This window comes from Somniosus microcephalus, chromosome 12 (assembly GCF_052327205.1).
Source record: "Somniosus microcephalus isolate GS21.2 chromosome 12, FLI_Smic_1.0, whole genome shotgun sequence".
NCBI lineage: Eukaryota > Metazoa > Chordata > Chondrichthyes > Squaliformes > Somniosidae > Somniosus > Somniosus microcephalus.
Window position 1 is genome coordinate 209577819 of NC_140998.1, and position 17259 is coordinate 209595077.

At 54.0% G+C, this 17259-nt stretch overlaps 1 long non-coding RNA gene across 1 annotated transcript; it reads left to right on the forward strand.

Annotated features, from left to right (window-relative positions):
* Positions 1 to 735: 735 nt before the first annotated feature.
* LOC147109991 (uncharacterized) lies at positions 736 to 8116 on the forward strand. Its single transcript, XR_015080446.1, has 4 exons — positions 736 to 792; positions 3049 to 3131; positions 4915 to 5062; positions 7165 to 8116. It is a non-coding gene; the product is annotated as an uncharacterized LOC147109991 (long non-coding RNA).
* The last annotated feature ends 9143 nt before the right edge of the window (positions 8117 to 17259 follow it).

A 17259-nucleotide genomic window follows, 5' to 3' on the forward strand; every position in this document is an offset into this window, starting at 1 on the left:
CTGCATGCTTACCTTCAGCGACTGGTGCACAAGGAAGGACGGCAGGAGAGATTAAGAGACATTAAGAGATGGTGCGAGGCAACAGGAAATGGTAATGGGACAAGTCAAGAAGCAAAAAAATGGCTCGAGGTGAAGTGTAAAAGCAATGGCAGAATGGAGGACAGCTCCCATGTAGGAGAGGGAAAATAAATAATTAAAATAAATGGATAGGGGCCAGGATATGATCTGAAATTGTTGAACTCTACGTTGAGTCCAGAAGACTGTAAAGTGCCTAATCGAAAGATGAGGTGCCGTTCCTCGAGCTTACACTGAGCTTCATTGGAACAGTGTAAGAGGCCAAGGACGGAGAGGTCAGAGCGGGAGTGGAGCGGAGAATTAAAGTGACAGGCGACCGTATCGTATCCTGCTGTGCTCAGCATCTCATGGCTACCTCCTGATTTCCCAAGTGTTCACCGCCCCCCCCCGCCCACGACCCGCCCAGCAGTTTCCAATCTCGGTGCAGCCCAAGCCCGGGAGTTGCTTCACCCCATGGCAAGATGGAACAGAGGCACCCGTCGCCAGGCAAGGAAACCCGACGGTCCTCCCTTGTGCAATGCAGACGTTGTGTAGCACGAAAAAACCCACAAGGCGTTTCACCAGACTCTGCCTGCAGTGTAATTGCCCCCAATTAAAGGAGCAATAAGCAACCGGGGCTGTGATTCTTGTGACAATGAAAACTCGAATAAAAAGGGAGAGTTTCTTCCCAGAGATTCAGTCAAGACAGCATCCTTGCAAGTGCACACCTCTGTTCTGGTAAGCATTTTCGGTGCGGGGTTAAGGGACTGCAGATGGTTTAACTTGTTATATTATACGTGTCATTTATTTGTATCTTTATTCAAAAGACTCGCTCCTTAAAGATGTGCTCCCACCTTCCGAACCTCCGTAAACTTGAGGTCATCAAAAACTCCTGCTGCCCCCGTGTCCAAACTCGCATCGATTCCCGTTCGCCCATCACTCGCTGTCGCTCGCTGACCTACATTGGTCCCAGTACGGCAACGCCTCGATTTTAAAAGTCTCATCCTTGTTTTCAAATCCCTCCATGGTCTACTCACCCACACCCCAACTCCCTATCTCTGTAACCTCCTCCAGCCCCTACAACCCTCCCTATCTCTGTAACCTCCTCCAGCCCCGACAACCCTCCCTATCTCTGTAACCTCCTCCAGTCCCTACAATCCCTCCTATCTCTGTAACCTCCTCCAGCCCCCTACAACCCTCCCTATCTCTGTAACCTCCTCCAGCCCCTACAACCCTCCCTATCTCTGTAACCTCCTCCAGCCCCTACAAGCCTCCCTATCTCTGTAACCTCCTCCAGCCCCTACAACCCTCCCTATCTCTGAAGCCTCCCAATCTCTGTAACCTCCTCCAGCCCCTACAAGCCTCCCTATCTCTGTAACCTCCTCCAGCCCCTACAACCCTCCCTATCTCTGTAAACTCCTCCAGCCCTTACACCCCTCCCGATCTCTGTAACCTCCTCCAGCCCCTACAAGCCTCCCTATCTCTGTAACCTCCTCCAGCCCCTACAACCCTCCCTAGCTCTGTAACCTCCTCCAGCCCTCACACCCCTCCCTATCTTTGTAACCTCCTCCAGCCCCTACAATCCTCCCTATCTGTAACCTCCTCCAGCCCCTACACCCCTCCCTATCTCTGTAACCTCCTCCAGCCCCTACACCCCTCCCTATCTCTGTAACCTCCTCCAGCCCCTACACCCCTCCCTGTTTCTGTAAACTCCTCCAGCCCCTACAGCCCTCCCTATTTCTGTAACCTCCTCTAGCCCCTACAACCCTCCCTATTTCTGTAACCTCCTCCAGCCCCTACAACCCTCCCCATCTCTGTAACCTCCTCCAGCCCCTACACCCCTCCCTATCTCTGTAAACTCCTCCAGCCCCTACACCTCTCCCTTTCTCTGTAACCTCCTCCAGCCCGATACCCCTCCCTATCTCTGTAACCTCCTCCAGCCCCTACAATCCTCCCTATCTGTAACCTCCTCCAGCCCCTACACCCCTCCCTATCTCTGTAAACTCCTCCAGCCCCTACACCTCTCCCTTTCTCTGTAACCTCCTCCAGCCCGATACCCCTCCCTATCTTTGTAACCTCCTCCAGCCCCTACAATCCTCCCTATCTGTAACCTCCTCCAGCCCCTACACCCCTCCCTATCTCTGTAACCTCCTCCAGCCCCTACACCCCTCCCTATCTCTGTAACCTCCTCCAGCCCCTACACCCCTCCCTGTTTCTGTAAACTCCTCCAGCCCCTACAGCCCTCCCTATTTCTGTAACCTCCTCTAGCCCCTACAACCCTCCCTATTTCTGTAACCTCCTCCAGCCCCTACAACCCTCCCCATCTCTGTAACCTCCTCCAGCCCCTACACCCCTCCCTATCTCTGTAAACTCCTCCAGCCCCTACACCTCTCCCTTTCTCTGTAACCTCCTCCAGCCCGATACCCCTCCCTATCTCTGTAACCTCCTCCAGCCCCTACACCCCTCCCTATCTCTGTAAACTCCTCCAGCCAATAAAACTCTCCCTATCTCTGTAACCTCCTGCTACCCCTACAACCCTCCCTATCTCTGTAACCTCCTCCAGCCCCTACAACCCTCCCTATCTCTGTAACCTCCTCCAGCCCCTACAACCCTCCCTATCTCTGTAACCTCCTTCAGCCCCTACAACCCTCCCTATCTCTGTAACCGCCTCCAGTCCCTACAACCCTCCCTACCTCCGACAGTGCGGCATTCTCTCAGTACTACCCCTCCGACAGTGCGGCGCTCCCTCAGTACTGCCCCTCCGACAGTGCGGCGCTCCCTCAGTACTGCACTGGGAGGGTCAGCCCAGGTCGTGTGCACAAGTGTCTAGAGTGAGACTCGATCCCACGATCTCCTGACTCAGCGTGCTGCCCGCTGAGCCAAGCTGAACCAGGGGAGGCTTTAGGGGAGGTGGGAGAGGGAGTCGGATCGAATTGAACATGCGAGGAACTGTGGGAGAAGCTCACTCCTTTCTGTATTGTCTCCTGTCTTCAGTTGAAAGCACAAGTCCTTCACGAAAATGCGGTCCTCCGTGGTGATGCTGGCTATCCTTAGCCTCTTCCTGGCTATGGTTGTGGGTAAGTGTCTGGAACAGACGGGCAGAGATTTGACAGTCGATTGCCCCAGCTACAGGAAGACGCCTCTAATGTGTTCGACACTGAGGAGGGGAAAGCAGTGGACACTGAGCGAGAGGGAGAAAATGGATGCAGAGAGGGCTGAGAGAGGGCGCAGGCATCAGCTCAGAGATGGGCTTTTGAGCCGGCTTTTGAGAGCAAGGCGGGAGCTGGCAAGATGGGAGGTTGTAAGGCTTTCCAAAGAATTAACAGGAAGATCCTGCATTTCTCCAGCGCCTTTCACCACCTCAGGACGTCCCAAAGCGCTTCACAGCCAATGAAGCACTTTCTGAAGTGTGGTCACTGTTGTAATGTGGGAAACGCGGCAGCCAATTTAGGCACAGCAAGCTCCCACAAACAGCAATGTGATAATGACCAGATCATCTGTTTTAGTGATGTTGGTTGAGGGATAAATATTGGCCCCAGGACACCGGGGAGAACTCCCCCCCTGCTCTTCTTCCAATAGTGGTCGTGGGATCTTTTACATCCACCTAAGAAGGCAGACGGGGCCTCGGTTTAACATCTCATCCAATAGACGGCACCTCCGACAGTGCGGCGCTCCCTCAGTATTGCCCCTCCAACAGTGCGGCGCTCCCTCAGTACTGCCCCTCCGACAGTGCGGTGCTCCCTCAGTATTGCCCCTCCGACAGTGCGGCACTCCCTCAGCACTGCCCTTCCGACAGTGCGGCGCTCCCTCAGTACTGTCCCTCCGACAGTGCGGCATTCCCTCAGTACTGCCCCTTTGACAGTGCGGCACTCACTCAGTACTACCCCTCCGACAATGCGGCGCTCCCTCAGTACTGCCCCTCCGACAGTGCGGCGCTCCCTCAGCACTGCCCCTCCGACAGTGCGGCGCACCCTCAGTACTGCCCCTTTGACAGTGCGGCACTCACTCAGTACTACCCCTCCGACAATGCGGCGCTCCCTCAGTATTGGCCCTCCGACAGTGCGGCGCTCCTTCAGTACTGCCCCTCTGACAGTGCAGTGCTCCCTCAGTAATGACCCTCCGACAGTGTGGCGCTCCCTCAGTACTGCCCCTCCGACAGTGCGGCGCTCCCTCAGTACTGCCCCACCGACAGTGCGGCGCTCCCTCAGTACTGCCCCTCCGGCAGTGCGGCGCTCCCTCAGTACTGCCCCACCGACAGTGCGGCGCTCCCTCAGTACTGCCCCTCCGACAGTGCGGCGCTCCCTCAGTACTGCCCCTCCGACAGTGCAGCACTCCCTCAGTACTGCCCCTCCGACAGTGCGGCGCTCCCTCAGTACTGCCCCTCCGACAGTGCGGTGCTCCCTCAGTACTGCCCCTCCGACACTGCGGTGCTCCCTCCTTACTGCCCCTCCGACAGTGCGGCGCTCCCTCAGTACTACACTGGATTGTCGGCCTGGATTACGGGGCTCAAGTCTCTGGAGTGGGACTCAAACCCATGAGCTCCTGACTCAGAGGAGAGCGAGAGAGAGTGCTACTCACTGAGCCACAGTAGACACAATGCATGTAAGAAAAGAGGAGTGATTGAAGTAATTAGAAGGGGCAGTATGAAGGTTGGCTTTGCTATTACTGCTGTGTATATTTGGGTAGAGTTGGTGCCACGATAATACTTATTCAACACTGCAGTTGAGAGAGGGGATGGAGTGAGAGAGGATGCTTGAGCTGCAGAAGTTAGTTCAGATTGTTGCGATGAGACCCATCCGGCCGTTGGATTGAAAGGATGTGGACGTTGGTGTTTGTACTAAACCTCCTTTCTTGTTGTAGCACAAGCGTCGGCCTATCGCCAGAGGCCGAATCCTCCCGCTGAATTCAACATGGATGTCCTGCGAGCCGGAGCCACGGACCTGATCAGACAGATCAAGCAATTCATCATGGCCTTCCTGAAAAACCCCAATTTTCAAAGGGACGTTCAGTACGTGTGATTTTTAGCTGCTTCCGTCAAAGGGCTTCGCCCTCTCTGTGCGCTGTGTGACTGGGCAGAATCAGTTCCGGTTCCATCGGTCACTAAACGTAGGAACACAGGAACAGGAGGAGGCCTATTCAGCCCTCGAGCCTGTTACAGGGGAACAGGAGGAGACTCGTTCAGCCCCTCGAGCCTGTTACACAGGAACAGGAGGAGGCCCGTTCAGCCCCTCGAGCCTGTTACACAGGAACAGGAGGAGGCCCATTCAGCCCCTTGAGCCTGTTACACAGGAACAGGAGGAGGCCCATTCAGACCCTCGAGCCTGTTACCACAGGGATAGGAGGAAGCCCATTCAGCCCCTCGAGCCTGTTACACAGAAACAGGGGGAGGCCCATTCAGCCCCTCGAGCCTGTTACACAGGAACAGGAAGAGGCCCATTCAGCCCCTCGAGCCTGTTACAGAGGAACAGGAGGAGGCCCATTCACCCCCTCGAGCCTGTTACACAGGAATAGGAAGAGGCCCATTCAGCCCCTCGAGCCTGTTACACAGGAACAGGAGGAGGCCCATTCAGCCCCTCGAGCCTGTTACACAGGAACAGGAGGAGGCCATTCAGCCCCTCGAGCCTGTTACACAGGAACAGGAGGAGGCCCATTCAGCCCCTTGAGCCTGTTACACAGGAACAGGAGGAGGCCCAGTCAGCCCCTCGAGCCTGTTACACAAGAACAGGAGGAGGCCCATTCAGTCCCTCGAGCCTGTTACACAGGAACAGGAGGAGGCCCATTCAATCCCTCGAGCCTGTTACACAGGAACAGGAGGAGGCCCGTTCAGCCCCTCGAGCCTGTTACACCGGAACAGGAGGAGGCCCATTCAGCCCCTCGAGCCTGTTACACAGTAACAGGAGGAGGCCCATTCAGCCCCTCGAGCCTCTTACACAGGAACAGGCCCATTCAGCCCCTTGAGCTTGTTACACAGGAACAGGAGGTGGCCCATTCAGCCCCTCGAGCCTGTTACACAGGAACAGAAGGAGGCCCATTCAGCCCCTCGAGCCTGTTACACAGGAGCAGGAGGAGGCCCATTCAGCCACCCAAGCCTGTTACCCAGGAACAGGAGGAGGCCCATTCAGCCCCTTGAACCTGTTACACAGGAACAGGAGGAGGCCCATTCAGCCCCTCGAGCCTTTTACACAAGAATAGGAGGAGGCCCATTCAGCCCCCTCGAGCCTGTTACACAGGAACAGGAGGAGGCCCATTCAGCCCCTCGAGCCTGTTACACAACAATAGGAGGAGGCCCATTCAGCCCCTCGAGCCTGTTACACTGGAACAGGAGGAGGCCCATTCAGCCCCTCGAGCCTGTTACGTAGGAACAGGAGGATGCCCATTCAGCCCCTCGAGCCTGTTACACAGGAACAGGAGGAGGCCCATTCAGCCCCTCGAGCCTGTTACACAGGAACAGGAGGAGGCCCATTCAGCCCCTCGAGCCTGTTCCACCATTCAATGAGATCATGGCTGATCTGTGACCTAACTCCATCCACCCGCCTTTGCCCCATATCCCTTAATAAAAATGGTTAACAGAAATCTATCAATCTCAGATTTAAAATTAACAATTGGCCCAGCATCAATTGCCATTTGCGGTAGAGAGTTCCAAACTTCTCCCACCCTTTGTGTGTAGAAGTGTTTCTGAACTTCACTCCTGAAAGGTCTGGCTCTAATTTTTAGACTCTGCCCCCTAGTCCTAGAATCCCCAACCAGCGGAAATAGTTTCTCTCTATCGACCCCATCAGTTCCCCTTAATATCCTGAAAACTTCGATCAGATCGCCCCTTAACCTTCTATATTCCAGGGAATACAACCCTAGTTTGTGTAATCTCTCCTCGTAATTTAACCCTTGGAGTCCGGCTATCATTCTGGTAAACCTACGCTGCTCTCCCTCCAAGGCCAGTATATCCTTCAACTAAACTGGGAACATCTCACTAGCTTGATTCACCAACTCACCATTTAGAATTCTGTGCACAGTTCTGATCCTTGTGGAACACCACTACCCACCTTCTGCCACTGTGAATAGCTAGCTTTATCACGAAAAGTGACAGTATTGATGTTATTTATTAAATTGCAGGACCTTATACAATCAGGTGTCCAGAGCAGTGAAGGAGATGTTATACGATTGAGGAACTTCAGTGAATCGTGTCGAAAATGGAGCCCTGCCTTTGGATAAGAAATCTGAAATAAGAAATAAGAAACCCCGGCCCCTATTACATTTTTACTTATTTTTTATCCACACCTTTGTTTTGGCCCTTTTCCACCCCCGCCTTGTTTCTCTCCCACATGGCAGCTGTCTCCCATTCTGCCAGCGCATTTCACACCTAATCTAGAGCCGTCTTTTGTCTCCACTAGTCCTATCACCATCTCGTCTCGTTTTGAATACCTCTTAATGTCTCTTCACTTCTCTTTTGTTCTCTCCCAGCCCTGCCTTTCATACATAGAAACATAGACGATAGGAGCAGGAGTAGGCCATTCGGCCCTTCGAGCCTGCTCCGCCATTCAACGAGATCATGGCTGATCATCCAAACCCTAGCATCCGGTCCCTACACCGACAGCCATCCCACCCAAGCCCTATCCCCGTAACCCTGTAACCCCACGTATTTAATCCCCCCTAACACTAAGGGCCAATTCTTTATCATGGCCAATCAACCTAACCCGCACATCTTTGGACATCTATTTATTTCATTTCCTGTGCCTTTCCAGCCTTGACAAAGGGTTTGACCTGAAACGTTGACTCTATTTTCTCTCCACGGATGTTGCCTGGCCTGCTGAGTTTTTCCAGCGTTTTCTGTTGTTAATAAGAAATCTGATGTCAGCCAGTGTCAGATTTTATACGTTTATAGATTAATAACCAGTTCAATCCTTTAGTGTATTACTGTTGTGACGTTTGTACTGAGAATCGCTCCCAGTCTCTTTGAGTTGTGAAGAGCATGGAATTGAAATATTCGATCTGTGTTTTCGGTGTATCCTCTGTGTTCAGTGTTACATCCAAACCCCAGGTGGGCAATAAAAACTATTGGACTCCACTCGCACGTGTCAGGTGTATTGCTTCTCACAGCCTGGAGATGTCAGTTGGGCTGCAGTTATACTGCAGATGGCACCTTGCACTCACGCAACTCCAGCGCTGTCACTTGGAACCCGGGGTAAATCTGAGGATTGCCACGGCATCAGCAACCCAGTTAGCAGAGTCGGTGCCTGTTTGGAAAGAAACAGGATTCGACAGACTAGATGCAGGAAGGATGTTCCCGATGGTCGGGGAGTCCAGAACCATGGGGTCACAGTCTAAGGATAAGGGGTAAGCCATTTAGGACTGAAATGAGGAGGCAAATGGTATGTTGGTCTTCGTAGCGAGAGGGTTCGAGTACAGGAACAAGGATGTTTTGCTGCAGTTGTACAGGGCCTTGGTGAGACCACATCTTGAGTATTGTGTACAGTTTTGGTCGCCTTATCTGAGGAAGGATGTTCTTGCCATGGAGGGAGTGCAGCGAAGATTCACCAGACTGATACCTGGGATGGCAGGAATGACGTATGAGGAGAGATTGGGTCGATTGGGCTTGTACTCGCTGGAGTTTAGAAGAATGAGAGGGGAACTCATTGAAACTTATAAAATTCTAACAAGACTAGACAGACTAGATGCAGGAAGGATGTTCCCGATGGCGGGGGAGTCCAGAACCAGGGGTCACAGTCTAAAGATAAGGGGTAAGCCATTTAGGACTGAGATGAGGAGGAATTTCTTCACCCAGAGAGTGGTGAACCTGTGGAATTCTCTACCACAGAAGGCAGTTGAGGCCAATTCATTAAATATATTCAAGAAGGAGTTGGATATATTTCTTAAGGCTAAAGGGATCAAGGGATATGCGGAGAAAGCAGGGACAGGGTACTGAGTTTGGATGATCAGCCATGATCTCATTGAATGGCGGAGCAGGCTCGAGGGGTCGAATGGTCGACTCCTGCTCCTATCTTCTATGTTTCTATGACTCACATTTCTACAGCGCCTTTCACCACCTCAGGACGTCCCGAAGCGCCTCATGTCTCTGACCCCCCTCCCGCACGCCCGTGTCGCTCCTGACCCTCGCGAGAACAACAACGACAAATTGCATTGATACAGCGCCTTTAACGTAGTAAAACGTCCCAAGGCGCCTCACAGGAGTGATTATCAGACAGAATTTGGCAAGAGCGCATGCCTCCTATCGGAAAAAAAATCTACAACCTTACCTGATGGCTCCCGAGGTGCGGCCATTTCCGCTCCTGGGCCTCTCCACAGTCGAAAAGCGCAGGGCCCCTGTATCCCAGGGGCGCAGGCGGTTCACAGTCATCTCTGGGATCACGTGGGCCAGGCCAACTGATAAAGTATGAATGAAGATCACCCCAAAAAGACACACAAACATTAAATACATTAAAAAAACCATCACGTTTTTAAACTGAGTTAAAATTATATGAAACAAAAGTTTAATTTTTTGAAACAAATAATTAAAGTTTTTAACGGGGCTAAAAATAAACTTACCTTTTTTAAAAGTATGTTTAAATCATAAATGAGTGAAAATTTGTTTTTTTACTTTCTTCAATTCTTATGCTGGTATAAGGCGTAAGATTTCTAAGGGTATCCGGTTCAGCAGAAAGCGGAATGCTCCCCCTGCAGAGGTCCTTCTCCAGGGTAGGCGTCTGATCTGTCAAGAGGATTCTTGACCGATCAGAAATGCCGGTGTCCAGCGCATGCGGTTCGCCTGCCTGAATCCGGCATTTCCGGTGTCCCTACGGGTATGTACACCGCGCGTACACATACGTAGGGATTGGAAAATATGGGCCATTAGGACAGATGACCAAAAGCTTGGTCAAAGAGGTCGGTATTAAGGAGCATCTTAAAGGAGGAGAGAGAGGCGGAGAGGTTTAGGGAGGGAATTCCAGAGATCGGGGCCCAGGTGGCTGAAGGCACGGCCGTCAATCGTGGAGCGATGGAAATCGGGGGATGCACAAGAGGCCAGAATTGGAGGAGCGCAGAGATCTGGGAGGGTTGTAGGGGCTGGAGGAGGGTACAGAGATAGGGAGGGTTGTAGGGGCTGGAGGAGGTTACAGAGATAGGGAGTGTTGTAGGGGGCTGAAGGAGGTTACAGAGATAGGGAGAGTTGTAGGGGCTGGAGGAGGTTACAGAGATAGGGAGGGTTGTAGGGGCTGGAGGAGGTTACAGAGATAGGGAGGGTTGTAGGGCTGGAGGAGGTGACAGAGATAGGGAGGGATGTAGGGACTGGAGGAGGTTACAGAGACAGGGAGTGTTGTAGTGGGCTGGAGGAGGTTACAGATATAGGGAGGGTTGTAGGGGCTGGAGGTGGTTACAGAGATAGGGAGGTTGTAGGGGCCGGAGGAGGTAACAGAGATAGGGAGGGTTGTAGGGGACCGGAGAGGGTTACAGAGAAAGGGAGGGTTGTAGGGGCTGGAGGAGGTTACAGAGAAAAGGTGGGTTGTAGGGGCTGGAGGGGGTTACAGAGATAGGGAGGGCTTGTAGGGGCAGGAGGAAGTTACAGAGATAGGAAGGGTTGTAGGTGCTGGAGGAGGTTATAGAGATAGGGAGGGTTTTAGGGGCTGGAGGAGGTTACAGAGATATGGTTTGTTGTAGGGGCTGGAGGAGGTTACAGAGATAGGGAGGGTTGTAGGGGGCTTGAAGAGGTTACAGAGATAGGGAGGGTTGTATGGGCTGGAGGAGGTTACAGCGATAGATAAGGTTGTAGCGTGCTGGAGGGGGTTACAGAGATAGGGAGGTTTGTATGATCTGGAGGAGGTTACAGAGATAGGGAGGGTTGTAGGGGCTGGAGGAGGTTACAGAGATAGGGAGGGTTGTAGGGGCTGGAGGAGGTTACAGAGATAGTGAGGGTTGTAGGGGCTGGAGGAGGTTACAGAGATAGGGAGGGATGTATTGGCTGGAGGAGGTAACAGAGATAGGGAGGGTTGTAGGGGCTGGAGGAGGTTACAAAGATAGGGAGGGTTGTAGGGGCTGGAGGGGGTTACAGAGATAGGGAGTGTTGTAGGCGCTGGAGGAGGCTACAGAGATAGGGAGGGTTCTAGGGGCTGGAGGAGGTTACAGAGATGGGGAGCATTGTAGGGACTGGAGGAGGATACAGAGATAGGGAGGGGTGTAGGGGCTGGAGGAGGTTACAGAGATAGGGAGGGTCGTAGGGGCTGGAGGAGGTTACAGAGATAGGGAGGGTTGTAGGGGATGGAGGAGGTTACAGAGATAGGGAGGGTTGTAGTGGCTGGATGAGGTTACAGAGATAGGGAGGGCTGCAGGGGCTGGAGGAGGTTACAGAGATAGGGAGTGTTGTAGGGGCTGGAGGAGGTTACAAAGATAGGGAGGGTTGTAGGGGCTGGAGGAGGTTACAGAGATAGGGAGGGTTGTAGGGGCTGGAGGAGGTTACAGAGATAGGGAGGGTTGTAGGGGCTGGAGGATGTTACAGAGATGGGGAGGGTTGTAGGGACTGGAGGAGGTTACAGAGATAGGGAGGGTAGTAGGGGCTGGAGGAGGTCACAGAGCTAGGGAGGGTTGTAGGGGCTGGAGCTGGTAACAGAGATAGGGAGGGTTGTAGGGGCTGGAGGGGGTTACAGGGATAGGGAGGGTTGTAGGGGCTGGAGGGGGTTACAGAGAAAGGGAGCATTGTAGAGGCTGGAGGAGGTTACAGAGATAGGGAGGGTTGTAGGGGCTGGAGGGGTTTACAGAGATAGGGAGGGTTGTAGGGGCTGGAGGGGGTTACAGAGGTAGGGAGGATTGTAGAGGCTGGAGGAGGTTACAGAGATAGGGATGGGTGTAGGGGCTGGAGGGGGTTACAGAGATATGGAGGGTTGTAGGGGCTGCAGGGGGTTACAGAGATAGGGAGGGTTGTAGGGACTGGAGGAGGTTACAGAGATAGGGAGTGTTGTAGGGGCTGGAGGCGGTTACAGAAATAGGGTGGATTGTAGGGGCTGGAGGATGTTCCAGAGATAGGGAGCGTTGTAGGGGCTGGAGGAGGTTACAGAGATAGGGAGGGTTGCAGGGGCTGGAGGAGGTTACAGAGATAGGGAGGGTTGTAGGGGCTGCAGGATGTTAAAGAGATGGGGAGGGTTGTAGGGACTGGAGGAGGTTACAGAGATAGGGAAGGTTGTAGGGGCTGGAGGAGTTTGCAGAGATAGGGAGGGTTGTAGAGGCTGGAGGAGGTTACAGAGATAGGGAGGGTTGTAGAGGCTGGAGGAGGTTACAGAGATAGGGAGTGGTGTAGGGGCTGGAGGGGGTTACAGAGATAGTGAGGGTTGTTGGGGCTGGAGGGGGTTCCAGAGATAGGGAGGGTTGTAGGGACTGGAGGAGGTTACAGAGATAGGGAGGGTTGTAGCGGCTGGAGGAGGTTACAGAGATAGGTTGGATTGTAGGGGTTGGAGGAGGTTACAGAGATAGGGAGGGTTGTAGGGGCTGGAGGGGGTTACAGAGATAGGGAGTGTTGTAGGCGCTGGAGGAGGCTACAGAGATAGGGAGGGTTCTAGGGGCTGGAGGAGGTTACAGAGATGGGGAGCGTTGTAGGGGCTGGAGGAGGATACAGAGATAGGGAGGGCTGTAGGGGCTGCAGGAGGTTACAGAGATAGGGAGGGTCGTAGGGGCTGGAGGAGGTTACAGAGATAGGGAGGGTTGTAGGGGCTGGAGGAGGTTACAGAGATAGGGAGGGTTGTAGTGGCTGGAGGAGGTTACAGAGATAGGGAGGGCTGTAGGGGCTGGAGGAGGTTACAGAGATAGGGAGTGTTGTAGGGGCTGGAGGAGGTTACAGAGATAGGGAGGGTTGTAGGGGCTGGAGGAGGTTACAGAGATAGGGAGGGTTGTAGGGGCTAGAGGAGGTTACAGAGATAGGGAGGGTTGTCGGGGCTGGAGGAGGTTACAGAGATGGGGAGGGTTGTAGGGACTGGAGGAGGTTACAGAGATAGGGAGGGTAGTAGGGGCTGGAGGAGGTCACAGAGCTAGGGAGGGTTGTAGGGGCTGGAGCTGGTAACAGAGATAGGGAGGGTTGTAGGGGCTGGAGGGGGTTACAGGGATAGGGAGGGTTGTAGGGGCTGGAGGGGGTTACAGCGAAAGGGAGCATTGTAGAGGCTGGAGGAGGTTACAGAGATAGGGAGGGTTGTAGGGGCTGGAGGGGGTTACAGAGATAGGGAGGGTTGTAGGGGCTGGAGGGGGTTACAGAGATGGGGAGGATTGTAGAGGCTGGAGGAGGTTACAGAGATAGGGAGGGGAGTAGGGGCTGGAGGATGTTCCAGAGATAGGGAGCATTGTAGGGGCTGGAGGAGGTTACAGAGATAGGGAGGGTTGCAGGGGCTGGAGGAGGTTACAGAGATAGGGAGGGTTGTAGGGGTTGGAGGATGTTACAGAGATGGGGAGGGTTGTAGGGACTGGAGGAGGTTACAGAGATAGGGAAGGTTGTAGGGGCTGGAGGAGTTTACAGAGATAGGGAGGGTTGTAGAGGCTGGAGGAGGTTACCGAGATAGGGAGGGTTGTAGAGGCTGGAGGAGGTTACAGAGATAGGGAGTGGTGTAGGGGCTGGAGGGGGTTACAGAGATAGGGAGGGTTGTTGGAGCTGGAGGGGGTTACAGAGATAGGGAGGGTTGTAGGGACTGGAGGAGGTTACAGAGATAGGGAGGGTTGTAGAGGCTGGAGGAGGTTACAGAGATAGGGTGGATTGGAGTGGTTGGAGGAGGTTACAGAGATAGGGAGGGTTGTAGGGGCTGGAGGAGGTTACAGAGATAGGGAGGGTTGTAGGGGCTGGAGGAGATTACAGAGATAGGGAGAGTTGTAGGGGCAGGAGGAGGTTACAGAGATAGGGAGAGTTGTAGGGGCTGGAGGAGGTTACAGAGATAGGGAGGGTTGGAGGGGCTGGAGGAGGTTACAGAGATAATGAGGGTTGTAGCGGCTGGAGGAGGTTACAGATATAGGGAGGGTTGTAGGGGCTGGAGGAGATTACAGAGATAGGGAGAGTTGTAGGGGCAGGAGGAGGTTACAGAGACAGGGAGTGTTGTAGTGGGCTGGAGGAGGTTACAGATATAGGGAGGGTTGTAGGGGCTGGAGGTGGTTACAGAGATAGGGAGGTTATAGGGGCCGGAGGAGGTAACAGAGATAGGGAGGGTTGTAGGGGACCGGAGAGGGTTACAGAGATAGGGAGGGTTGTAGGGGCTGGAGGAGGTTACAGAGAAAAGGTGGGTTGTAGGGGCTGGAGGGGGTTACAGAGATAGGGAGGGCTTGTAGGGGCAGGAGGAAGTTACAGAGATAGGAAGGGTTGTAGGTGCTGGAGGAGGTTATAGAGATAGGGAGGGTTTTATGGGCTGGAGGAGGTTACAGAGATATGGTTTGTTGTAGGGGCTGGAGGAGGTTACAGAGATAGGGAGGGTTGTAGGGGGCTTGAAGAGGTTACAGAGATAGGGAGGGTTGTATGGGCTGGAGGAGGTTACAGCGATAGGTAAGGTTGTAGCGTGCTGGAGGGGGTTACAGAGATAGGGAGGTTTGTATGATCTGGAGGAGGTTACAGAGATAGGGAGGGTTGTAGGGGCTGGAGGAGGTTACAGAGATAGGGAGGGTTGTAGGGGCTGGAGGAGGTTACAGAGATAGTGAGGGTTGTAGGGGCTGGAGGAGGTTACAGAGATAGGGAGGGATTTATTGGCTGGAGGAGGTAACAGAGATAGGGAGGGTTGTAGGGGCTGGAGGAGGTTACAAAGATAGGGAGGGTTGTAGGGGCTGGAGGGGTTTACAGAGATAGGGAGTGTTGTAGGCGCTGGAGGAGGCTACAGAGATAGGGAGGGTTCTAGGGGCTGGAGGAGGTTACAGAGATGGGGAGCATTGTAGGGACTGGAGGAGGATACAGAGATAGGGAGGGTTGTAGGGGCTGGAGGAGGTTACAGAGATAGGGAGGGTCGTAGGGGCTGGAGGAGGTTACAGAGATAGGGAGGGTTGTAGGGGATGGAGGAGGTTACAGAGATAGGGAGGGTTGTAGTGGTTGGATGAGGTTACAGAGATAGGGAGGGCTGTAGGGGCTGGAGGAGGTTACAGAGATAGGGAGTGTTGTAGGGGCTGGAGGAGGTTACAAAGATAGGGAGGGTTGTAGGGGCTGGAGGAGGTTACAGAGATAGGGAGGGTTGTAGGGGCTGGAGGAGGTTACAGAGATAGGGAGGGTTGTAGGGGCTGGAGGAGGTTACAGAGATGGGGAGGGTTGTAGGGACTGGAGGAGGTTACAGAGATAGGGAGGGTAGTAGGGGCTGGAGGAGGTCACAGAGCTAGGGAGGGTTGTAGGGGCTGGAGCTGGTAACAGAGATAGGGAGGGTTGTAGGGGCTGGAGGGGGTTACAGGGATAGGGAGGGTTGTAGGGGCTGGAGGGGGTTACAGAGAAAGGGAGCATTGTAGAGGCTGGAGGAGGTTACAGAGATAGGGAGGGTTGTAGGGGCTGGAGGGGTTTACAGAGATAGGGAGGGTTGTAGGGGCTGGAGGGGGTTACAGAGGTAGGGAGGATTGTAGAGGCTGGAGGAGGTTACAGAGATAGGGATGGGTGTAGGGGCTGGAGTGGGTTACAGAGATATGGAGGGTTGTAGGGGCTGCAGGGGGTTACAGAGATAGGGAGGGTTGTAGGGACTGGAGGAGGTTACAGAGATAGGGAGTGTTGTAGGGGCTGGAGGCGGTTACAGAAATAGGGTGGATTGTAGGGGCTGGAGGATGTTCCAGAGATAGGGAGCGTTGTAGGGGCTGGAGGAGGTTACAGAGATAGGGAGGGTTGCAGGGGCTGGAGGAGGTTACAGAGATAGGGAGGGTTGTAGGGGCTGGAGGATGTTAAAGAGATGGGGAGGGTTGTAGGGACTGGAGGAGGTTACAGAGATAGGGAAGGTTGTAGGGGCTGGAGGAGTTTGCAGAGATAGGGAGGGTTGTAGAGGCTGGAGGAGGTTACAGAGATAGGGAGGGTTGTAGAGGCTGGAGGAGGTTACAGAGATAGGGAGTGGTGTAGGGGCTGGAGGGGGTTACAGAGATAGTGAGGGTTGTTGGGGCTGGAGGGGGTTCCAGAGATAGGGAGGGTTGTAGGGACTGGAGGAGGTTACAGAGATAGGGAGGGTTGTAGCGGCTGGAGGAGGTTACAGAGATAGGGTGGATTGTAGGGGTTGGAGGAGGTTACAGAGATAGGGAGGGTTGTAGGGGCTGGAGGGGGTTACAGAGATAGGGAGTGTTGTAGGCGCTGGAGGAGGCTACAGAGATAGAGAGGGTTCTAGGGGCTGGAGGAGGTTACAGAGATGGGGAGCGTTGTAGGGGCTGGAGGAGGATACAGAGATAGGGAGGGCTGTAGGGGCTGCAGGAGGTTACAGAGATAGGGAGGGTCGTAGGGGCTGGAGGAGGTTACAGAGATAGGGAGGGTTGTAGGGGCTGGAGGAGGTTACAGAGATAGGGAGGGTTGTAGTGGCTGGAGGAGGTTACAGAGATAGGGAGGGCTGTAGGGGCTGGAGGAGGTTACAGAGATAGGGAGTGTTGTAGGGGCTGGAGGAGGTTACAGAGATAGGGAGGGTTGTAGGGGCTGGAGGAGGTTACAGAGATAGGGAGGGTTGTAGGGGCTAGAGGAGGTTACAGAGATAGGGAGGGTTGTCGGGGCTGGAGGAGGTTACAGAGATGGGGAGGGTTGTAGGGACTGGAGGAGGTTACAGAGATAGGGAGGGTAGTAGGGGCTGGAGGAGGTCACAGAGCTAGGGAGGGTTGTAGGGGCTGGAGCTGGTAACAGAGATAGGGAGGGTTGTAGGGGCTGGAGGGGGTTACAGGGATAGGGAGGGTTGTAGGGGCTGGAGGGGGTTACAGCGAAAGGGAGCATTGTAGAGGCTGGAGGAGGTTACAGAGATAGGGAGGGTTGTAGGGGCTGGAGGGGGTTACAGAGATAGGGAGGGTTGTAGGGGCTGGAGGGGGTTACAGAGATGGGGAGGATTGTAGAGGCTGGAGGAGGTTACAGAGATAGGGAGGGGAGTAGGGGCTGGAGGATGTTCCAGAGATAGGGAGCATTGTAGGGGCTGGAGGAGGTTACAGAGATAGGGAGGGTTGCAGGGGCTGGAGGAGGTTACAGAGATAGGGAGGGTTGTAGGGGTTGGAGGATGTTACAGAGATGGGGAGGGTTGTAGGGACTGGAGGAGGTTACAGAGATAGGGAAGGTTGTAGGGG